This window comes from Anser brachyrhynchus (genome assembly GCF_964034855.1).
Source record: "Anser brachyrhynchus genome assembly, chromosome: 3".
Taxonomy (NCBI): Eukaryota; Metazoa; Chordata; class Aves; order Anseriformes; family Anatidae; genus Anser; species Anser brachyrhynchus.
The window spans coordinates 68,454,579-68,476,952 of NC_137696.1; the positions used below are offsets into that span (position 1 = coordinate 68,454,579).

The 22,374-nt window shown below is 39.6% G+C and overlaps 1 protein-coding gene and 1 long non-coding RNA gene across 9 annotated transcripts in view; one reads left to right on the forward strand and one right to left on the reverse strand.

The window, feature by feature from the left end:
• PTPRK (protein tyrosine phosphatase receptor type K) overlaps positions 1-22,374 on the forward strand; it is a 421,389-nt gene that overhangs the window by 279,624 nt on the left and 119,391 nt on the right. The window lies entirely within an intron of this gene.
• Positions 1-22,374, reverse strand: part of LOC308192853 — a 58,969-nt gene that overhangs the window by 26,238 nt on the left and 10,357 nt on the right. Inside the window, exon 2 of the long non-coding RNA XR_013949165.1 lies at positions 1-21,813. This exon is cut by the window's left edge and continues 26,238 nt beyond it. This is a non-coding gene — a long non-coding RNA (uncharacterized lncRNA). The remainder of the gene's footprint in view (positions 21,814-22,374) is intronic.

Here is a 22,374-nt window from a genome sequence, read left to right on the forward strand (position 1 = left end):
CGGCACCCTGGCCTGAAAACATTCCTGATGGAAGGCATCCCCTTTGGGCAGTCCCTGGCAAGGAGTGGCTTATCCTTCTGCCAAACACCGTGGAGCCCATGGAGGTGGATCAACAAGATGTGGAGGAACCGATGGAAGTGGATCCACCTCGGCCAGATCAGACCTGTGGCTACCCCAGCATGTCTTTGCTCTCTGCCATCAGAGCGCACCAACAGCGTTGCAGGAGTGCCCGGCGAGCTCCCTACTTGTCGCGCAGGCTCCACCCCAAGCATTAGCTTGGAGCAGCCAAACACCATGGACATCCTGCAGGCTTACCTGCAAGATGTCCTGGCAATAAAGAATTCTGTTGCTGATTCTCAGGGGTTGTGTGAGTGCTTCTTTCCCATCCCCCAGCCCTTGGGCGAGAGGTGGCATCCCTTCTGCACAGAGCCTCAAGGAAGAGCACAAGAGAGGACCCTGCTTCCTTCAGGCTGCTGCGTTGGGGTGACAGGAGGAGTCACGGAGTGCCACCATGAGCCTTTAACATTCGTGAAATAGACTGAGGGGTGAAAATAGCAGTGTGTAAGCGATTATAGGTGGCTAATTTCTTATATTAGGAGTGAGTTTCTATATCTGAGTAATCGGTAACGACAGACATGGAGAAGGCTGAGGTACTCAGCAACTTCTTTGCCTCCATCTGCACTGGTAGACGGGCTTCCCAAGTCTTTAATTTCCCTGAACACGTAGATGGAGGCTGGGGGATCAAAGTCCCACCCACTGTAAGTGAAGAGCAGGTTCGAGACCACCTGATGAATCTGAACAGGTACAAGTCTATCGGACCCGAAGACATGAATCCCAGGGTCCTGAGGGAACTGGCTGATGTAGTTGCCAAGCCTCTCTCCATCACAGTTGAAAAGTCCTGACAGTCAGGCGATGTCCCTGGTGAGTGGAAAAAGGCAAAGGTCATGCCCCTACTCTTCAACAATTGAAACAAAGAATTGAACAAAGAGCACTACTCTTCAACAATTAAAACAATTAGGAGACATTTCTTCTCAGAAAGAGTGGTCAGGCATTGGAACGGGTTGTCCAGAGAAGCAGTTGAGTCACCGGTGTTCAAGGAAATCATAGAACCATAGAATATCCCAAGTTGGAAGGGACCCACAAGGATCATCGAGTCCATCCCCTGGCTCCACACCGGTCTACCCAAAAATTCAGACCATATGACTAAGAGCGCAGTCCAAACGCTTCTTGAATTCTGACAAGCTCGGTGCCATTACTACGTCCCTGGGGAGCCTGTTCCAGTGCGCGACAACCCTCTCAGTGAAGAACCTCTTCCTGATATCCAGCCTGAACCTCCCGTCGCAGCTTGACGCCATTCCTTTGGGGCCTATCGCTGGTCACTAAAGAGAATAGGTCGGTGCCTGCCCCTCCCCTCCCCCTCGTAAGGAAGCTGTAGGCCGCAATGAGATCTCCCCTCAGCCTCCTCTTTTCCAGGCTGAACAGGCCAAGTGACTTCAGCTGCACCTCATACATCTTCCCCTCTAGGCCCTTCACCATCTTTGTAGCCCTAATGTTTAGTTCATTCAGGAAATGAAAATGTGTATGGCTTGCTGTTTTTAAAGCAAAAGTAATTGTTAAAAATTAAATAAAGTGTTAAAAAGTAGTAAAGTAACTGTTTCAGCTGAAATCTTCACAATGAGGACTACTTTTATACTCAACAGTATTAAGTAAACACTCTGAAGCAGAGTGCATTTTATGCTTATTTTCTTTAGTGGTCAGAACACTGGGACAGAGTCCTGCTTTCTCAGTCGTGCTGATCCACTTCCTTGTTTGCTGGATACATTCCATAAATTGCCTAAATAAACCAGCATAAAGCTGACACTTCTGTCAAAGGCTCCCCTCCCTCCTCTTTTCCTCCGTTGCCCTGCTCCTTGCTTCTGCTGCACGCATCTCAGAGGGCCAGAGCAGGTTAGAGGAGCACAGCTCTCCAGGCAGCTATGTCGCCATTGGGCTCCTCGCCTGCACCAGCACCTTCAGCAGCAGAGCCAAGCCATGCAGGTGTGAAGTCTGCCTGAGACTGTGCATGTTGCCTTGAGCTACCAGCCTTCAAAAAGCAAAGTCTCATGAATTTTCCGTTACTGAAGAGGAAATGGAAAATGTTAACAGACCAGAGGATCAGTTCCTAATCTGTTTTTCACGCTGCAGCACTGCCTTTTCATTACTGTCCTTGGCCATCCTAACATGTGAAACTGATAAGTTTATCGCAGTTAGTTTTGCTTCGTGCATGAAACAGTGACTAAAGTTATCTAAAATGGTGACTAATCAGTAACTTCTTGCATAGGAGCAGATCTGTATTTTGTAACATTACTTTCCTAAAATATTTTAACAGTCATTGTTCTTTACAGACAGTGAGCAATATCTAAGAGACAGGAAAGAACATGCACAGTCTGCCCTGTGTCAGGAAGCCCACAGGATTTTCCCATTGCTTTTCCTCCCGTACCAGAGAACAGAAAATCTGCATCGAGATTTCCATGGTAGAAGGAGGAGGTGGGTGGTCTTCTCTGGGTATTCCAATATTTTAATGGTTTGCTTTTCATTTTATTTTCATGGTATTTCAATATTTTCTGTAAACACTCAAAGGGATAAAATAGTTGCAAAAAAAAAGCAAGAAAAATGTGAAATAAAATGACATTATGCCACCTGGTCAGTATTGAACACCTGGAGCTCAGTGTTCCCCATCCCAAACTGCATAGCTCATTGTTGCTTTAAAGGTCTTCTGAATTGTTATTCCTGAATTGGTTACAGTAGTCCAGGTAAACTCTGACCCTTTTTTCCCCTTGGGTCTGCCCTGGCCGCCCAGCCTCCCTTACAGAACATCCATCATCCTCTCCGCTGGATGCTGGGAAAAGCTGTGGTGCAGGGCTGCTGCCAGGGACATGGAGAAGCATGTCTCGCTGCTTCATAACGCCCTTGGCTTCTTCATGCTTTTGTAGGCCACTTGTCAGATCCAGCTGGTTAATAGGCTAATGAGGATGTGAAGTGAAAGAGTCACGAGAATGAGCAAGCTGCTTCTGCTGTGGCAAGAGAGAAAGAAATAAGACCCAAGGGAAGGCTGAGCTTCCTGCGCTGGATTCGTGCCTGCTTTGGATTACATGTTTTACTTTAACAGTCCTGTAGATCAGGCTTAAGGTTCAGCAGGCTTGGTAGTTTCTGGTCCAGTAGAGTTCAAAAATAGAATGAAATTTTGTGTGACAGAGATTGGATGATCCATGGAAGATAGAATTACAGTTTTCCGGACATAAAACCTAAACAACATTTCTAATACATACAGTTATTACTGAGTAGGGCATATGGGTAAATTCAAATACCACTGGGCACATTTTACAAAGGATTATAAGATTGTTTTAGATCGAGCGTCCCAATTTGTCTGCTTTGTTCTTTAAACAAAAATGAAAATAGAGAAAGAAATATGTAACCTAATGAATATTTAGGCTATTTAACCTATTTTGTAGGTTGACTGCTGAGAATTTTCAGTTGTAATCAGATCTGCAATTTGATGCTTTCTCTCCTGCACTTATTGTTATTTTGGAATATGGTTTATGGTCTTGCTTTGGACTGTCTAGTTGCTAACAGGTCCACAGAGGGAAATCAGGCATAGTCTTTGTTAAGAAACGTTGACAGCTTTCATGATGATCACTTCAACTACAAAAAGATCTGAGAGAGGATATGCTCTCCTTTTTCTCCCTCATTATTCTCTGCAAAATATACTCTTTCCACTGTGGCCTTTGCCAGGTCACTCTTGTATTTTGTTAAGTTTTTAGCATTTGAGGGTCCACTAAATTGTTTCGTGTTGTCTAGCACTCTTTCTTTTCTCTTCATATATTGTAAATAACAGCTTTCTATATGGCCGTGCATAATTAACCTCAGCTAATTATGCATGGTATATCAGGTCACCACCCAGCTCAACTTTGGCCATGCCTCCCACAGGCAGTAGCTGTTGGCCAATGCAGTTAAATGCCTGGTCTTGTTCATCTCCGAACTACTCTTGCTTCATCATCACAACCAGGGCTCATGACTACCTTAATTTTGTATCACCTGGTTCTCTGGGGCTTATATTTGACATTAATTTATCAATGTAATCTGACGTGAACTCTCAAGGGAAAGCAGAAACAAAATATGAGGTCACTTTAGGGTACTGTAAGGTCACTTCTAGCTTTTCTGTACCATAGTACATACACAGGCAGCTGGTGCCAAGTAGAGGTTATGTTTTTGAGTAGTATGTTGGATACCCTGGCCCCACATAGGATGTGGAGGTAGAAGTCCAGAATTGTCGTGCAACAAAAGGGCACAACTGATCTCTGTTCTCAGAAATCAGGAAGAAATGCTGTCGGATTATCAGCACAACCTCTGAGTCCCTCTGCAGAATACAGGCACCTGCAAGTAATTTTCTTTGCTGAAGGGGATGGATGCACTTCGTGATTGAGCTACAGAGATTGTATTCACCATGACTGGAGCTGTTAGCTAAGCGTAAGTCCTGTGCAAAAATATATTAGAACACCTACCTCATTGGGAGAGAAGAGAGAAAAAGGCATAGGTCTGAGGCATAAATATAGTATGTGCCCCTACCAATCACACCATATTTCAAAGTAACTTAAGAAAACTTAAAGGCTTGGAAATGCTTAGAAGTGTTGACTTTTTAAGAAGAGAGAAGTTTTTAACCTTCGTATTAAAGGAGAGTGTAACATGCTAAAATGGACGTTTTACTTAAGTGTGGTTAAGTAATACATCCTTAGGTATGATTGTCAGGGGATTTCTCTCCAACTTCCTTTTCAGGTTATGTCTACCTGGCAGAAATGCACAGTCTTATTGAAACTTGTGTAAACCTGGGCAGGCTTTAAAATGGCCACTCTGTGTATTGTTGGGAATGCAGCTGAAGGAGCAGAGATGTCTGTGAAAGCTGGAAAACCTGTGTAGATACCCAGGCAAACTTGGAGGCTCGCTGCCTGCATTGAGCTCAGTGCTGCCTCACCTCTGATCCTGCACAAGTACCTGTGCTGCTGGCATAAAAATAGTCAAACACCATCACATGTTTTACCATGGCATGGAGATCACCTGGGCTTTCAAATAAAAATAAACTGTTATAAATGCTTTACGTGGAAGCAAATGAGATAGCTTGAGGCCCTAAAAGAAATTTCATGATGTTAATCTTTCATCCACAACTTCAAAAATGTCTTTTCTGTCATTTTCACCCTCATTTTGTCTTCCAGCACAAGAACTACCTTGGGGTTTTGATTTTTTTAATTATTTTTTTTATTTGGGTGTTGGCAACTATTTAGTATTTGTCCATTCTGGGTTTTAAAACCAGCAGTACCATTCTTATTTTAGTTTCTTTAATGTTAAAATAGGTATTTTTAAGCATTGCTAGTACCTTCCTACTAAATTATGTCTACTTTGGAGGGAGAAAGGTCAAGTGATGAGGGGAATGAATGTTGTGAATATATGCTAAAACAGAATTCCTTCAGAGCTGAGAATCTGAAAGCCAAATTTGCTCTTTCAGTGAACTTCGGGCACATTTGCTCATTTGTATGCAAGAGTTAAAATTCAGCTTAGATTGAAGAAGCATAGAAGCTATATCTCAAAAGATAACAATGGTACTGAGCTAAAGTAAATGATTTGCTAATTATAACAAAACAGGGAGAATGTTTCCATTTTGCCCCTCTGGTGGATGTTTTTTAAGCTGTTTATTTGTATTGAAAAATGTTCATGTTAGAAGCAATTGCGCATTGCTTGTATATTTTGCAAACAAGATATGAAACTAGTTTCACTGCTGAAGAAGGAATATTAAAGTATTAATTCTACAACCTGTCATTGCCCCAGAACACATTTGCAAATGCAGCAGTAAAGAAGCACTAGTTTTCTGAGAATTTGCCCATATGTAGTGATCCCCCCAAACCCACAAATTTTATAGAATAGAATTACAGCCAATACTAATTTACACTCCAGCTCACTTAATATACTTTTTTTTTTTTTCCTGAAAAGGTATTCCTATTTCTGAAAAGGCTTAAGAGTTTCAAAGTACTTTAGAGTATTTGCTAATATGCTGTGAATTATTGCTGTGAACAACATTAGCTAACATTTATTTCAACTAATTTTTCTGGTATATGTTGTTTCTTCATTTTTAACTCTCCCACTTCCTGTGTTCAGAGATTTACAAAGGATCTCCTTCATGTTGCAGAAAATCATCAGTTGTCCTCTGAAATAGTATAGGGCTCCTCTCTGCTGTACCCAGTAGAAATGTGAGGAAAAGAAGCTAGTCATTACTGTAAATAATTTCAAAGCTAAAAGTAAAACAAGGGACTGACATAGGTAGAGGTGATATTACAAAGAAATGTGCAGCACTGTTGGCTGAGCCACCTTAGTTTAATGGTTGTCATTGTGGTCAAGAAATATTTTGAATAAGGAGCCTGATGTTTCTTCATGGAGAACTGGACCAAAGCCAACAGGAGAAAGCACACTGGAACTGGATTTCTCTATTACCTACCTCACAGCCGTGGTCATGCTGGAGATGGAGCGTTACATGAAAGATAGTGAGTGACAACCCTGAATATGCACACAAGTTACAATAAATAAGCACTTAATCAAGAGTGGGCAAGAGTGGGATGGAGTCTCTTGTTAGAGTGGAGCTGTCCTGGGAGAAGAGGTGCAGAGCAACGAGCACTGAGATGGGGCTTCTGCAACCACAGTGGGGCCACCAGAGCCACCTCCACCAACCCCAGCAGCCTTCCTGGCTCCCTTCCACCTTCAACAGCAGGGACAGCAGCTTCGCTGTTTGGGTTTTTCCTCAGATACCTTTTCCTCTGTGGTTTATACTTCCTGGGCCTGGCAAGCATGGTGGTGCAGGATGAGAGGAGACAGCTGGGGTTGGTTGGTTGTATGGTGTGGGCTGCTGTTGGTTAAAGGGTGGGAGCAGACAAGCTGCTTTCAGGAGAGGGGCAGGATGAGATGAGGAGGTGATGTGGAGGGAAATGTACCTTCATAAAATACTGATCAGATACTTCTGACAAATGAGATCAGACCATCTTCTTAGACTTACAATTACTGTTCTTTGTTGCCAGCTCCCAGAGTTCTTGCAGTCCAGCTTAGGTATAATCAGTGTTCAGCAGACAATGCACCACTACATGGTGTAACTTAGAGGAGCTTTTTATGAACTCACACCAGTTTTGTGGCAGAGGAAGTGGATATGTGTATTCATTCCTTAATTCTATTGCAATTCAGTCTGTTAACAGCCTGTTGTAGTACATCCATTGTTGATCTGATGAAAGACAGCAGCAACAAATATTGCAAAATTTAGTGTGGTTTTCATATTAGAGAAACTTAGATTTGTTAATATTTAGTCTCTTTGCTATGATACAACATTTTTTTTAAAAAAAAAAAGGTGTTTATTACCATATCTGGTGTTTTAATGTAAGAAATCCTTCATTAAAACTATCATTTTTGTCTTGAAAAGTAACATGTGAGACATTCTTGTGTTTGGCTTTGACGGTGCTGGTAACAACCTGTATAACATTCTTAACATTACTTGAATTAGAATTCTCCCAGCAATCATTTTTCAGCTAAATCACGTATAAAATGTGAATTTAAACAATTCTGGAGAAATCCACTGCTTTAAAATAAGCAAGAAGGATTTATCTTGGCGACGGGTATAAAGATAAATCCTGCACTGAGGTAAGTTATATGAGTTCTAAGTATGGCAGTTGATTGGCTAACAGAAAGAAAAGGCAGGATGACTTCATCTTTCTCATGTTTGATTTCGTCTCTTTTTTTTTTCCTTTCCTTTTTTTTCCAAACTGTAATAGTTTATGCTCTTCAAATTACCTTCTTTTAAAGTTTTTCTTCTTGCTCCTGGTCACCCTTTGTTAACCTGATAGCCGAAGAAAAAAAAGACTGCTTCCTTTCTCCTTTATATTCTCTTAAAAATATAATGTGTACCCAGAACTGTATTTTACTCAGAACTCTGAGGCACGTTCTTGTGAATGTAATATTTATATACTCCTTAAGATATTTATATTCATAACTCTGGCTGCATTTTGTGCTTTGTTTTGCTTGCATGGATAAGAGTTGTGATGGATTCGTTCACCCTAGATGATATTTATTCCTTTTACTTCATTACACATAATCCACCTGTGCTAGATCTTAAGGTCTGTGTACACTTTATACTCTACTAGAGAGCTTATCAGCGTCTCTGCAGGCAGCTCAATTTGAATTTTAAAACTAAAAATGAATGAATTTGTGCTGCTTTTTGAGCTTGTGCACAGAGCTACTCTTGCACCCTCCTATTGGTGTGGTGACTGGAGGATATAAAGCTTGCAGGGTGTTGTTGATTTTGACTAAAGAGTTTATGATTTTTTTATTATGATCAGCAGCTACTTTACTATTATCTTCTCTGCCCTCCCCCACATCTTTTCCCTTAAGGGAAAGTCTGAGATTTGTTGACTAGGATAAAGACATTGGTAAGAACAAAAGTAATTGGTAATTTTAATTTTAGACAGAGTCAAAGCCCAAGACCGAATGTCTGAGGTACATATAATTTTCATGTAAATCCATCATTTCAATATCTTGTAAGGCAGACGTTAACTCACTCTTGGCTTCCAAGTTGAGTAGATGGTTAAGAAACTGCTGAACAACATTGGACTTTCTTATTGGTACTCTTGAGTTTCTTCACCTTATTTATGAGGCATGCCTGAGGTCACAATAGCATCAGGTTTTGAAAATCAAATCCAACTTATGGATACATTTAACTCATAACTTTATCAGTATACTATAATATGCGCAAGCTAATCAATGGTAAAACATAATAGGGATTGTATATATACTAGCATTGTAAAACATATAGCAGAGAAGTACCATTGCTGATCAATTAGCTGTTTCAAGAAAGGAAAAATGAATAAAAATATTACCTAAAATTCCTTAATATGATGTTTTTCTCTACCTAAGCTGTTTACATGCAAAGTATATGACTTAATTGGATTCAGGAAATGTTTGTTCTTTACCCTGACCATAATATCCGTGCTAAGCTGTCCTTATCAAGGAGGGTGTTTTTTTTGTTTGTTTGTTTTTGTTTTCTTTCTTTTATTTTAATATGCGAATTCTAAGAAAATGCTACTAAACTATCATGATCTTTTACTCCATTAATAAGGCTACAAAGGCAGCAATAGAAGGCCTGCTCTTGAGGCCTTGGTGGTGTGGTTTGTTTTAGGGGTAGTTTTTTTTGTTTTGGTTTGTTGTTTGTTTGTTTGTGACCCAAGGGCATCTAACATTGTGACTAGTTGTCCAGAACTTAGGTTTATATCCCTGATGAACTGGAATACTGGTGCTTCCTTCTCTATTCTGATGGGCTTCCTAGGGCTTCCTCCTTGTGAAGAGGTTTCCCACTCCAGTGTGTACTAAGCAAGGGAGGAATATGTCTGCTAGAAAACATTTTCTTCCTCTTCTTCAATATCTGCAAGCTAAAAACCAAGCCACAAGCATTGCCTTCAGTACACAGTTTGCTTAACACTGGTGTTATTTGGGTGATTCTTAGTCAAATAGTACCGTTTCCTTTGTGTCAACCTCTTGTATGGATAGTGAAAGAGCTGTTTGCAAACTTTTGCTTCTCCTGTGGACTAGAGGATGCCTTTCTTCCTACAGAAAGTTTAAGCAATATGAAAGAATGTGGTATTAAAGCAGAAAGTTTTCTTTAGTCCTTTATTCTAATCTTGATTTTTCTGGGCAAGAGAGAAGCTTCTATTAACTCAAGAGACACTTTATAAAATGGTAGCCAGAGAGAAAAAGCAGAGGATAGAACATGAGAATGAAACATACATAGTTAACCTCCACTTCTTTTCATCAGAAATTGGAATATCTTGATGAAATAAAGAGGTAGAGATAATTGCTTTTTTTTGTTTACATAAAAGGAGTTTAACTTAAAATATTCTGTCCACTATGTTTTGACATAGTAAAATTCATAATTTTCTATTTCCAGTTTTGTCAAATAACTTACTCATTGTTTTGAAATATATATGTGTGTGTGTGTGTGATATTTACTCTCTAACCTATCTACAGCTGGATTAATTACAGATCTGTCTGTGACCTAAGATACTTATCATGAAGGGTAACTTAATCGTGTTATTATTGGAATGAATGGAATTAATACAACTATTTCCTTATCTGGTCTCATCCCACACTTGCAGGGGAGGTGGGAGAAAGAAAATTATTCTTGAAAATTATCATCAGTTTTTTCTTATGCAGACACATTGTTTATGTTTCTTGACTCCAGATTGCATCTGCTATGGAAACGTTTTTGGGTTTTCCACCTTGATTTCATGTTTTCCTTCTTTTTCATGTTGGTGCTCAAGCAGTCTCTCCTGGAGTGATTTAACTTGGTCTGCAGTCATGGATAGACATATGTATGATGACCAATGATATTCGGTTTTGGGTGGTTTTTTTGGTCATGTAAAGATGAAAACAGGCAATATTAATGAAATGTTAATTCATCGGATGGAACCCCTTTAAACTTTGCTTCTTGAAAGTTTGTGCATATTTGTCATGTTTAAATACTAACCAAATTAATGTGCTTAAGGGTGGTATTAGATTTATTTATTTATTTATTTATTTATTTATTTATTTCGTTTTTGGATCCCAAACCACGCTCATTTGATTTGCAAGTAATAGCTATCTTGTTCTGGGTTTCTCATTTTGCATTATAGAAAATAAAATGTTGCACAATCTTACTGTAGAAATCAGTTTAACTATATTCATGTTAATGACTAGAAGAAGCCATGTATGGCATCTGTTTCATCTTAAATGACTAATGATTTGCAGGGATCTGTAATGAGTGAAGGAATTTCATTAGTCTGTTGGTGCACCTCTACTGTGTTAAGTGATGGAATACTTTCCCTTCTCTACAATGTGGTTTTGCTGAGGAGAGAAACCGCAGGGTGCATTTTGCCATGTTATGTTTTCATGTTATTTGATTGTAATTTTTTATCATGGAGTTAGTGAAGTTAATTTCTGTATGGAAGAGGTATGTAGTCTTCCTAGCTGTATAATGCAAACCATGTTCAGCTATCACTAATATATTTTTTTCATTTGAGTTTCTATTGGTTTATACTGATTAGATAGAACTGTAGCATGTCTGAAAGGAAAGGAGAGGGGTTGTAGGACATGGAATCATAGAATCATAGAATATCCCGAGTTGGAAGGGACCCATAGGGATCATCAAGTCCAACTCCTGGCACCGCACAGGTCTGCCCAAAAGTTTAGACCATGTGACTAAGTGCACAGTCCAATCTCTTCTTAAATTCAGACAGGCTTGGTGCAGTGACTACTTCACTGGGGAGCCTCTTCCAGTGTGCAACCATATTATTATGCTTATGATACTCCATATTAGCATGAGGTTTCAAAAGGAAACGCTCTGTAAATAAATCAATTGGGCAGCATTGCTCTCCCCACTGCCCATATTGGTGTTCTTTCATCTATACTTTCTTGCCTCCTTGTTTCCTTTTGGGTGCTGGCTACCTTTTTTTTTTTTTTTTTTTTTTTTAATGCCATTCAATAGCAGGAGGAGGATGCATTAGTTTTCAGGTGTTTGTAATGTTGCTAGTCTTTTTATACCCTTAGTTTCTCAGCCCTGTGACTTGTACCTTCTAATAGAAGATCTGTAGAACTTGAAGAACAATATCCATAAATGTTAGTGAAAATTAAATGGGTGTGACACAGGTTACAGGAAAGATGTCCCAGAGTTTTTCTTCTAAACTGAAAAGGAATCTAAAATGTGGGTGACCTTCAAGTGAAATTCTGAGCAGAATTTTGGGGAGTACAAACTTCTAGAGAGAATGAACTTAAAATCAGTAATACTAAGTTGGATTAGCCATTGCTAGACAGCAGTTGCTAGCAGATATGTACCATTTGCATGGACGTGACATTTGAGAGTTGTGCTCATAGGTTGTCTGCCTTTTTGACAGCTGTACAAGCATGTGAACAACACTGTGCATACATTGGAAAGTGAAGAGGATGAGTCTGATTTCTGCTCCTCCAAATACAATCATGTTTATCCCATGAAACTGTGAAACATTTTTACTGAGGCAAATGAACTTCCTTACATGATGGGTATTTGAATAAAAGGGACTTGTTTTTGTATTTCTTGGTAGCTGCTAAGGGCTAATGCAGTAGAGGTGTTGATAATAGCAACTCTGAAGATCTGCTGTACTAATGGCATCATTTTTTTTCAAAGCCTAGAAGTTACCTAGATTTTGGAGTTGGCCCTGTGACAAGTCAATTTTATATTGAAAGTGTTCTTCCTGCCTGGTAGTAGTGCAAAGTGAGAGGTGAATTAATAAAAGAAACGCTGTGTCTCTATTTCTGTAGGTCACATTTTCATTAAAAAGAGCTGTATTTGTATCATTTTGTAAAAGGACCTTTGAAAGTACAATTTCACTTGCTCAAAATGTAGTAAAGCTATATAGTTTATTGATGGTTTTTGTCAACAAGGAAAGCTCCACGGGCACTTCAAATGTCACATGCTGCACTTGCCTCTTAAACAATAGGCTATGGAAGGAGGGTCACATCTTACCTTTCTCTTTCTCATGGACCTTTGTAAAATATCAGTGTTTCTTAGCTCTTTTGTTATTTTATCAGTAGGATAAATTTTATGATAGATGGGAATCCAAGCTGCAAAATTGAATTGTCCTTTTCAAAAATCTGCCTTTTTTTATTAAGAACAATAAGATAATGAAGTAGAAACTCTACTTTGGACAGAATAATGACAAACGTTATTTGTATATATCTGTCACCCCTAAATTCATTAAACTAATATCCTATTAATTATCAGCAAAGAGCTTTTGAGTTATTTCTCTCTGCATTCTTGTTGTGTTGACTCTGCATCTGGTTATAGACCAGCTTCTTTATTAATCATGCAATGGCACTGAAAATAAACCAGTGTTAAATCTTAGAGTAGTCTGGTGTCAAATGCTAACTTTCTGGAAAAATACATGTATAGAATTTAAGCTGTGCATGAACGTAAGTATTAGTCAACAATCCCCCCTGTCTTTTCTTACCCCTATCCAAAATCACACAGTTGTGATTTTTCTTAGTTTTTCAAGTTCTATAGGGAAAATAGATCTATACCTTTGAAAAGTACAATTTAAGACCATACAATTTGATTTGATTACCCTTTAACTGTGCACAATTTCTGTAACTTTTTTTTTCTTTGTCTTAAATTACCATGGTAAATTATAACAACGAAAGTGCTTTATCATGTTTGAATGAGGCAAACCCCTATGTTTATCTTTTATGCTTAGCATTTTCTTTAATGAGCCTAATTTATTTAAATGTTTTGTGTATGAACTACACAGGGTAATTGTCTACTTCAGGGAAAAGATCAGAGTGAAAAAGAAAATCTAATACAACTTCTGAATCCTATTATGAAACATCGCTGCATTAGTTACCTCTAATTTGAAAAAGTTAGGTGGAGGCAAAGATGTATTCTTTGTGTTTAAATGGTTAACCATGCCTTGTTTGTTAGACAAGAGGGAGGAAAATGTCCCCTTCTTACAAATCTGTTACTTGCATACATATTGCTTACATATACACTGTATAGGGGTTTTTATCAAAAAATTGTATTGTAGCACCTAAGGGATGACATTGTAGTTCCTGTTAAATTCCTTTTTTTTTTTTTTTTTCCCAAAGAACTGCAAGCTCTTCAGCTAAGCTTCAATGAGATAGTAGTACTGTTATTTACTATAGAGGTCAATACTGAGAGGAGCTTTTGAGAAAAAAACAGAATTTCATCAGTGATGCCTGAATTGATTATGTGCATCCAACTGACCCTCCATCCTATACGCAGGCAGAGCACAACACATACATAATCTGCCAAAGTTTTCTATTGACCTCTGTTGGGTCAGGTTTCCCTTCAAACCCCCACTGTTAATGGTTCATGTTTAGTTACCAAGGAAAGAAGTTATTCCTGTCAGGCACATCTCCTGTTTGGAAAACCGCCATAATTACAAACACTCGCTTGTCTTCTAAGACTTGAAAGAATGCCAGAGTTGGAACTGCTTTTAATTATACAAAGGCTGCTGTGATTACTTGATCTTTTGCATAACATATCCATTGTAGATATCTACTTTAAAGTAGCGTGGACTTTCTCCAAAGAGGAGGAGGTCTTACTCATCACTGTATTTCATAATTTATCCATGCAGAATAGCAATCTCCCCTTACCTCTGAGCAAAGATTTAAACATTGACGACTGACATGAAACTTCCCATTATTGTAAGATGTCCTTGCTCTTGCAAAATGTGCTACTAACTTTCCTATGAAATTTAAAGCCTCACAGCATTGTCTGTTGAGAACAGTATATTTTATGATGTGTTACCCCCGTTGTTTCATTAATTTTAGGACTGGATCATCCGAAAAGTAGGTTTAGTAAGATTCTACTGAAGTCTATTTTAGTGAAAAATATAAATGGATTTATGTATGCAAGTTTTAAGGAAGCTGAAATACGAAAGTTAGGGCAAAATCTGTTCTTAATCTGTTCTGCTTCTACATCCACTCCCATGAACAACACTGATAAATGAATGTGTAAAACAATATGAGGGCAAATATTAATGAACACTTTGTTATTTCTTGGGTGTATATTCTCACACTCCTAAATTTCTTTCTTTGTCTTGGTTCGTGTAGTTTATTCTGAGACTAATTTGAGAAAGTAACTTGTGGGTGATCTATTCTCCACCTTTTTTATGGTGATATTGGTAAGTATTTTTCCACTAATCAAATTATATTCCCTAAAAGCAGTTTTCTGGGCTGCTATATGAATTGGAAATGAGTCCTCTATGATTATTAAAAACAAACAGTCAAAACAAACAAACAAACAAAACCAACTGTCCTCCTAAATATACTAACAAAACTTACTGTGTGAAGATAATTTTAAAACTACGCTGTTGAAAAAGAGGAAAAGAGGTACTGGGTTGTTACAAGCTCTTTCAGTACAGTTGGTGTGGAGATGTATATTCAGGGTTGGCAAGGCAGTTGTCTGGAAGGGACATTATCTGATGACACTCAGTAAACCCTTACCCATTAAAAGATTTGAAGAAAAGTTTCGTTGCTTTCCTTGGATGATGGTGTTTTATGGTTGTGTTGTTGTTGGGATTTTGTTGGTTTTCCCAGAGCATGAACATGATTAATGTGCTTAGCTAACTTGTCTTACATCAGGAAACATAAAGACCAAAGGGAAGACAGACATGGTGGAAAGAGGTGTAAGAGATCCTAAAAAATATATAGATCTTTCTTAGCATTCCTAGCCTTTAACAAAAATCATAAATTTTACTTAGGATTATGTTTAGTACTATATGTATTTGGTAAGTAGGTCTTGACTGAACTTAAATAAAATAAAATAAAATAAAATAAAATAAATTAAAATAAAATAAAATAAATAAAATAAAATAAACCCACCACAACTTTATAAATAGAATAGTTAATAAAACTAGGAGAGAGAAATAAGTAGTATGCAGGAACTATTAGATGGCATTGGATATGTTTACCAAGATGGATGGCGCTTCCCTTAGTTACAGGAATGTTTGTTATTTGCACTGTTCTCCAATGAATATAACATTGGCTTGAAATTCTCCATGCCAGGTGTTTGGGTTTTTTAATTATCTTTCCCAAGGGAAAACTCAGCAAAATGACTTTAGAGATTTGTGAACAAAGACAACCAAGGAATATCTGTTTTGTCTGGATCAAAAATACAGAAACTATATGATGTCCCTTGGCTTTCAAGCAAGTATTTGACTCTTCACAACGAATTTGTGTCAAGGGAGTGACTTTTTCTATTCCTGTGAGAATCCTGAGTTATGAGTCTATGAAATATCACATCTCAGTAGATACTTGCTGAGAACTCGATGTCTGATCCCCCATAGATTTTGTCTACATTAGCACGTTGCTGACCAGCACAGTGGGGGCTGAGCAGGTCTTTATTGCTGTCATTCTGGACTGCTAGCAGCAGTTTCCATCTAGATGCTGGAACAGAGTAGGACATGCGTGTGTCCCCTTGCGTTCTTCATAGTCTGGTAGTTTTCTGGCATCATGGAAAGGCAGTGAAAAGAGGAAAAAGAGACAAACCTGCAAAATGGGGGGGAAAAAATGGCAGGAAGTCTGTGTGAGGAACAGAACTGAGACTGAAGGTCAGTTCAACAGAGCATAGGTTGAATGGGATCAACCCATTCAGTGCAGAGGAGCTGAGGGCAGAGGTTGGAAATAGCTGGGCAAGAGCCAAGGTGAGTGGAGCGTAAGAGAGAAAAAAGGTTAAAGAGGCAGGCAGCAAATATGGGTCTAGGAATGGGAAGCTGGTGGGATGACTATGGACCCAAAGATGAGTATCTGTCATATGAGGAGAGGCTGAGAGTTGGGACTGTTTAGCATGGAGAAGAGAAGGGTCCCGTGGCGAACCCGTGCTGGAGCAGTTTGCTCCTGACAGCTGGACCCCGTGGCCCAGACCCATGCTGGAGCAGTTCTTGGAGAGCTGCTGCCTGTGGGCAGCCCCCGCAGGCTCAGTTCGGGAAGGACGGCATCCCGTGGGAGGGACCCCGCGTGGAGCAGGGGCAGGGAGGGACCGTGAAGGAGCGACCGAGACGAAGCGTCAGAGACTGACCGCAGCGCCCATTCCCTGTTCCCCTGCTACTATTTTTAGGAATAGTAGCATGGTTGTATTTGAAATGGCCAACAGTATAGCGAGGTAGCTTTATGGGGGGGAAAAAAATTAAAAAAAAAATATTAGACCCAGTGGTCTACCTGAGGAAAAGCAAGCAAGCCTTAGGGCATACAAACCCTTCCTCAGAATGAAGGGCTCTGTCTGCAGAACAGCCCCGGGGCTGTGGGCAGCTCTGGGGGCCTGGTGAGAGGGAGGCTGGAATACCTGCACGTACGCAGAGACTGCACGGCCAGGGCCAGGAGCGAGGGACGCGTGTTCTGGGGAAAAAAGTGTTCTCGCCTTAGAAAATTAATAATTTCGCTGCAGCATTTTAAATACAGTGTTGATGTGGTTAGTTATGTGCCTGCATGGCATGCAAATGTGAAAATAATGCATAGTTGTCTGCTTTGGCATATGGAAGGAAATAATAGGAAATAAGAAGTTTAGTATGCTGTTAATTGCCAGGATGTCTAAGCAGAGAATGTGGTTCAGTTCAAAGCCTGATAACTTCTCCTGAATTCATCTACAGTTTCATTGTCTTTAACAAAGCAAAAAATTCCTGTGGTGATTGCTAATGAAAACTTGTCTGCTTTTCCTTGAGCAAGTCCTGTGCACTCTAAGTGCATTTACAGGGATTCGTTGGCTCTATCCATTGCCATGCTGAGTTTTCCCAGTTTCTTCAGTGAATCTCTAGTTTGAGGCTAGGTTTCTCTTTTCTCCTTTTGAGTCAGTGTTCAGACCATTGCCTTTTTCTCTCTCCCAGCTGCCTCTGAGCATTCAGTTCTTGGCAGAGTGCCCATCAGTGCTTGTTCTCACCAAATTCAATTCACATGCTTTTAAAGTGACACTTGCTTGAGAAAAAGGGAAAACTAGTATCAAAATAAATGGTAAGATCAATACAGGCATAGCTAGAATGTTAGATCTTGAGCCCATAGCTCTTGGTGATATATTTGTGATACCTGATGAAATCCTCTTAATTTTTAAAATCCTTGCTGAAAAAGTCATAGTGTGTGACTTTGATTTATTTCCCTTTCTTTTCTTCGGAGAAAGTGTGATGTTTTAGGAAATTGTCTTTATGTAGGGAATCTCTGAGCAATGAGGAGAGACAGTTACGGCCGAGGGCTTTGTCTGTACGCCCAGGCATCTTTTTAACATATTTTAAGTTACTTGCTGACCTCTTTGTTAATTGCAACAGTTGATTTAATCAAAATTGATTAAAATAAAGTGTACTTAATTTTCTCCTAATAGATACGGAAATATGACTTGCATATCTGACGTGTCTGAGTATTAATATTCAATAAATATTACTCAACAACCAGGGAAAGTACAAAGTATCTGGAAATTAGACTAAGTAGATTTCTATGAATTTGTTTCTTTGGGTTTTGAATTGAATTGTTAGGAAACCAACAAAACCACCAACAGCAACAATAAAAAAGCTTTTATATTACAAGAACATTTAGAGTCCAGCATAAGGGTGCTGTTGGTTTTCTGCAAGCTGAAATTGCATTTGTCATGCTAACAATCTTGACGTGCCTGATAGCCAAAGCTGCTGTCCTCCAGGGTGGAGATGCCAATGAGCTGTACCTGTCCTGTTGCTGAACCTGTTGTATGTGTACCTGTTGTTTCCTGGGCTTCTGAGGCCAACCAGGTTATATTCCACGTGCAGCTGCATATGGAATATACCATGCTTTGGAATATAACCACTACACCAGGTTGGAAACATTGCTTCAGCTATTTGAATTTGATCACCAGCAGAGTTCAACTATGAGTTCTGGTTTAATATTCAAGCAGCAGGGGAAATTTTTAGGCAGCTTTAGGAAAGGTCAGCAGTTTTAAGCAGTGTGGAATATAACCAGCTGTGAGAATGGAGAGATAAGATGGGGCTCACTTTATTGTACCAGTTTATAAATTGATTTCTGTGAGATGACATCTATCTTCATACTTGCATGAATTTTTATGCATGTTTCTTACCTACTGGGAATAGACTGATACAAAGGATTTCCTTTTTAAGTTTCCCGTAATTAAAGTTCTTATTTTTTTCCCTCCAAAATAGAAAGAAATGAGAATATGTCCATACACGTGCAAATATTATCTGTTAAAACAGTGATTTAAATGTACAAGTGAAAAGAATCTGTCTTAAATTTTAATTTTTAAAATTTTTAAATCGTGATCATTATTTTTAACCTGGGGATGCCTTTTCCTGAAGTGCCAGGTTAGCAGCAGTTCTTTGATTTGTATTGTAATAGCTCTATATCTGCAGTAGAAAGTCACAGAGGTAATCTTGGAGACATTGAAATTTGCATCAAAAGTTTCAGAGTAATTTAGGTTGCTGATCTCCAAAATATGCATGCACAGCACCATTTTCTCCTGTCCTGATAGTAAAGCAATTTTCTGGAAAATTATGCTACACGTTCCAGTAAGTTGTTTTATTTTCCTCATTTCAGGTTTCCTACGCTCGCTGTAGTTGGATGCACTTTGCTAGTGACAAAGTGGCTGCAGATGGGGTCGGAGTAGGAAGCCATGAAATATGTCTGGAAAACGGTGTGGCTGTAGGTTTACTGTCTTCATGCCCATGCCTGCTTTGGGTGCTACCCCAAGGCTGAGGGCGAGTTGTGTCGATGAGGGGAATCTTGATTTACCTGCAGCCCTTATCCTTCCTAGGCAGAAGGAGACAAGTTATGGTCTGCTTTTCCCTTCTGTCACCTTGCACATGTGTTTAGTGCCATGGGGAGTAAGAAGAAGGCAGAAAGGAGTTTGTTTGGGCTGGGATGCACGTGTCAAGTTAGGAAATTGTAGGAGATCTACGGGAACTAACTCTGAGATGGGAGGGAGGTGATTTCTTCCAAGATCCCCTACTGAAATCCTAAAGTTGCTTCTAAGCATGACCCACTGATACGTCCCTGGGGACTGGTTCTGTCACTGCCACATAACTGTGTTTTGCTGTCACAGGGCAGCTCAAGTTGTGTCCGCTCTTATCCTTGGAGAACAGCAGAATTCAGTTTTACCAGCAGTTCTGCAAGGCGTTGAAGTAGCCTCGGCTGTACAGCCGTGGTAGGTGCTTCTGAAGCACTGGAGAGGACAGAGGGAGCTCAGTGTCGAAGCTGTAGGCAATACAGCCATGATTAGTAAGTTGCGGACATACTGCACAGTTGTTTGCATAGATTCCTTATCCTTAGTTGTTCAGAAGGAGCGACCATTGACCTGAGAAGCTTGGGCACCAGAGAAGCATCACTCTGGTTTTCCACCACTCCCTCACCGTCCCAGCCCATCAGCATCCTCCCTTCTCCCCATGTTTTCGCTCCAGCTGTTCTCGTTGCCTTCGAGCAATGCCTGTGCCTCTGCTGGCAAGTCCCCGTTTGCCCCCGTCGCCGTTTCTCAGCAGGCAGGGGCAGCGAGTGCTGACTGCCTGCACGTCTTGGCAAGCCGCTGCCAAACCTGGCCACGTGTCTAAGCGGGTGTCCCCTGTGGGGACCCGCAGCAGCGGCTTAGTTCTGCCTGAACGCCAGGATAGCATTTGTGAAAGCTATTAAAAAGTTTGTGGACGTCAAGTAAATGTATATGATTAAATAAGTGATTCAACTAGTATAATTAACAGATGGCAGGCACAATTATATATTCATATTTCAGGCCAACAACATTTGGTAGATATAATTACTTTACAGGTGTTAACTGCCCTTGTATCATGAAATGAGGTGTCCCTAAACACTAGAGGTACTCTGCAAAGTGACTCGTGGTGATAAACTTACAAGGAGGTTAACGGCTCTCCTTTTGCATGTGGTGTTGGGAAACCAAATTCAGCTTCTCGGTCTGATACCAAATCTAAGAAAGCGAAGTGAAAGAGAGGAGCAGGTGTTACATAATCTCTACACTGATTTCTGGAAAAAGCCACCGAATATTACAATGTGCTTAAAATTCACTTTGACGTTTGAGAGATGCAAAGTCCAAATAGGCAGTCGCTCAGGGAGGAAGAGACAGCTGGTATGAAGAGTTCCTTTGATTTTTGCTTTTTTTTTTTTTTCAAAATTAATTTTTTTTTCATATGTATAAGAGTAAATTGCATGTCATTTGGATTGGATTCCAGTACAGATTGTGATGACTTGTGGCCGGAAGAGTAAAAATGAGTAAGTAGATTGTAAGTTTATGCTCATTTTGTAACTATTTTTTTAATAGAATGAAAATGTATTAGTTCACCTTGAGCTTTGTATAACAAAGTTTGCCAAAGAGAAGTTGCATAAACAGAACACTCACAGAAGCAAAAAAATGTCTTTTTTGAAGGTTCTTTGTTTTGTGCCTTACATTTAACATTTCCCTTAAACAAAAAGATCTGAAAGAATCCATGGAAAATGAAACACTTTTCATTGGCATGCGAATAGGAAGTTAGTGAAATTTTCCTGTTCCCACAGATGGAGGGGATAAGATATATGATCAAGAGCAAGGGTTGATCAATTTTCACCTTTTTTAATATTTGGTACCTACAACTGTCAAAACGTGGGTTTTATATCAATATTACCATTTCAGCATTTCCTGATTTTGATTAATGGCATTAGGTTCATAGCCTGATTTTTTATTTTTGTTTGGTATCAGTCATAACTGTCACAACAATGTAAACAGTCTAAACACCAGCTTAGGAGATCACACTTACTATGTCCACATTGAAGGAAGTGCATTTGCTTTCATGGTAAGGCCAGTCACAGTTTTCAGCTGTTGGTCTGGGGACAAGCAGTGGTGCCACTCAAGGTGCGAGTGGCCAGGAGGGCATAGAAATGGGGTTGAGAGGGGAAGGAAGCAAGTATGGGAACTGCTGGCTTGGAGATAAATTGAAGTAGATCAAAGTGGGAAATCTTACTGTCGGTAGGTGCTACCAGCTGAACACTGTAGCACAGGTTGTATGTATTTGTGAGGTAAAAAAGCTTACTCTGAAGCTTACAAGAACTGGCAAGGCCTGGGTGGCGTGCAGCATTACAAGCTGTTGGCTCGCTCACGGTGCCGGGCATGGCGTGGGTTGCATGGCCAGAGTCACTCGTGTCCATCTCAACGGGTGCTTGAATCCCAAGGCGTGGAGCGTAAAGCAGCTTTCCCGATCATTAGAATGTTTATCTCTTTCATAAGTTTTCCTGTAGTAAAAATGTCACATGCATTATTCTTGTTATGCAAAATTACAGCAAAAGGCAAAAGGTCAACAATAGCTGTCAAGATTATCAGAGAATAATTGTAGTAACTTCATGGCATATCAAATGTGAAGGCTTTTATGTAATAATAGTTCCTATGGAGTACCTGGGAAGTAAATATCAAATGCAAAACAAATGCCATGTGAAAGGAATGTACGAGGCCTTGGTTTATTTTTTTTTTACTTTGTGGGTTTGTTGCTCTTGCTAGCTCAATCATTTTGAGTCCCTCTGTTGCCACAGCAGATGTTTCATCTCTTCCATCTCTGACTATCTCTCTGACAGTTTTGAAATATCTGAACATGTGAATAGATTATATCTTAATTTCTTTCTTTTATACTCTTAAAAATATTCTTTTCAATTTTTATTCTGACTACAGAAGAGAAAAATCTAGCATTTCAGCAACAATGCATTCTGTACTGAATTGGCTTTATAATGTGACATACTCCAAAACTTAAAGGCTGTCCTGAACATACACAATTAGATCATCTTTAAGAGGTTTTGACAAAT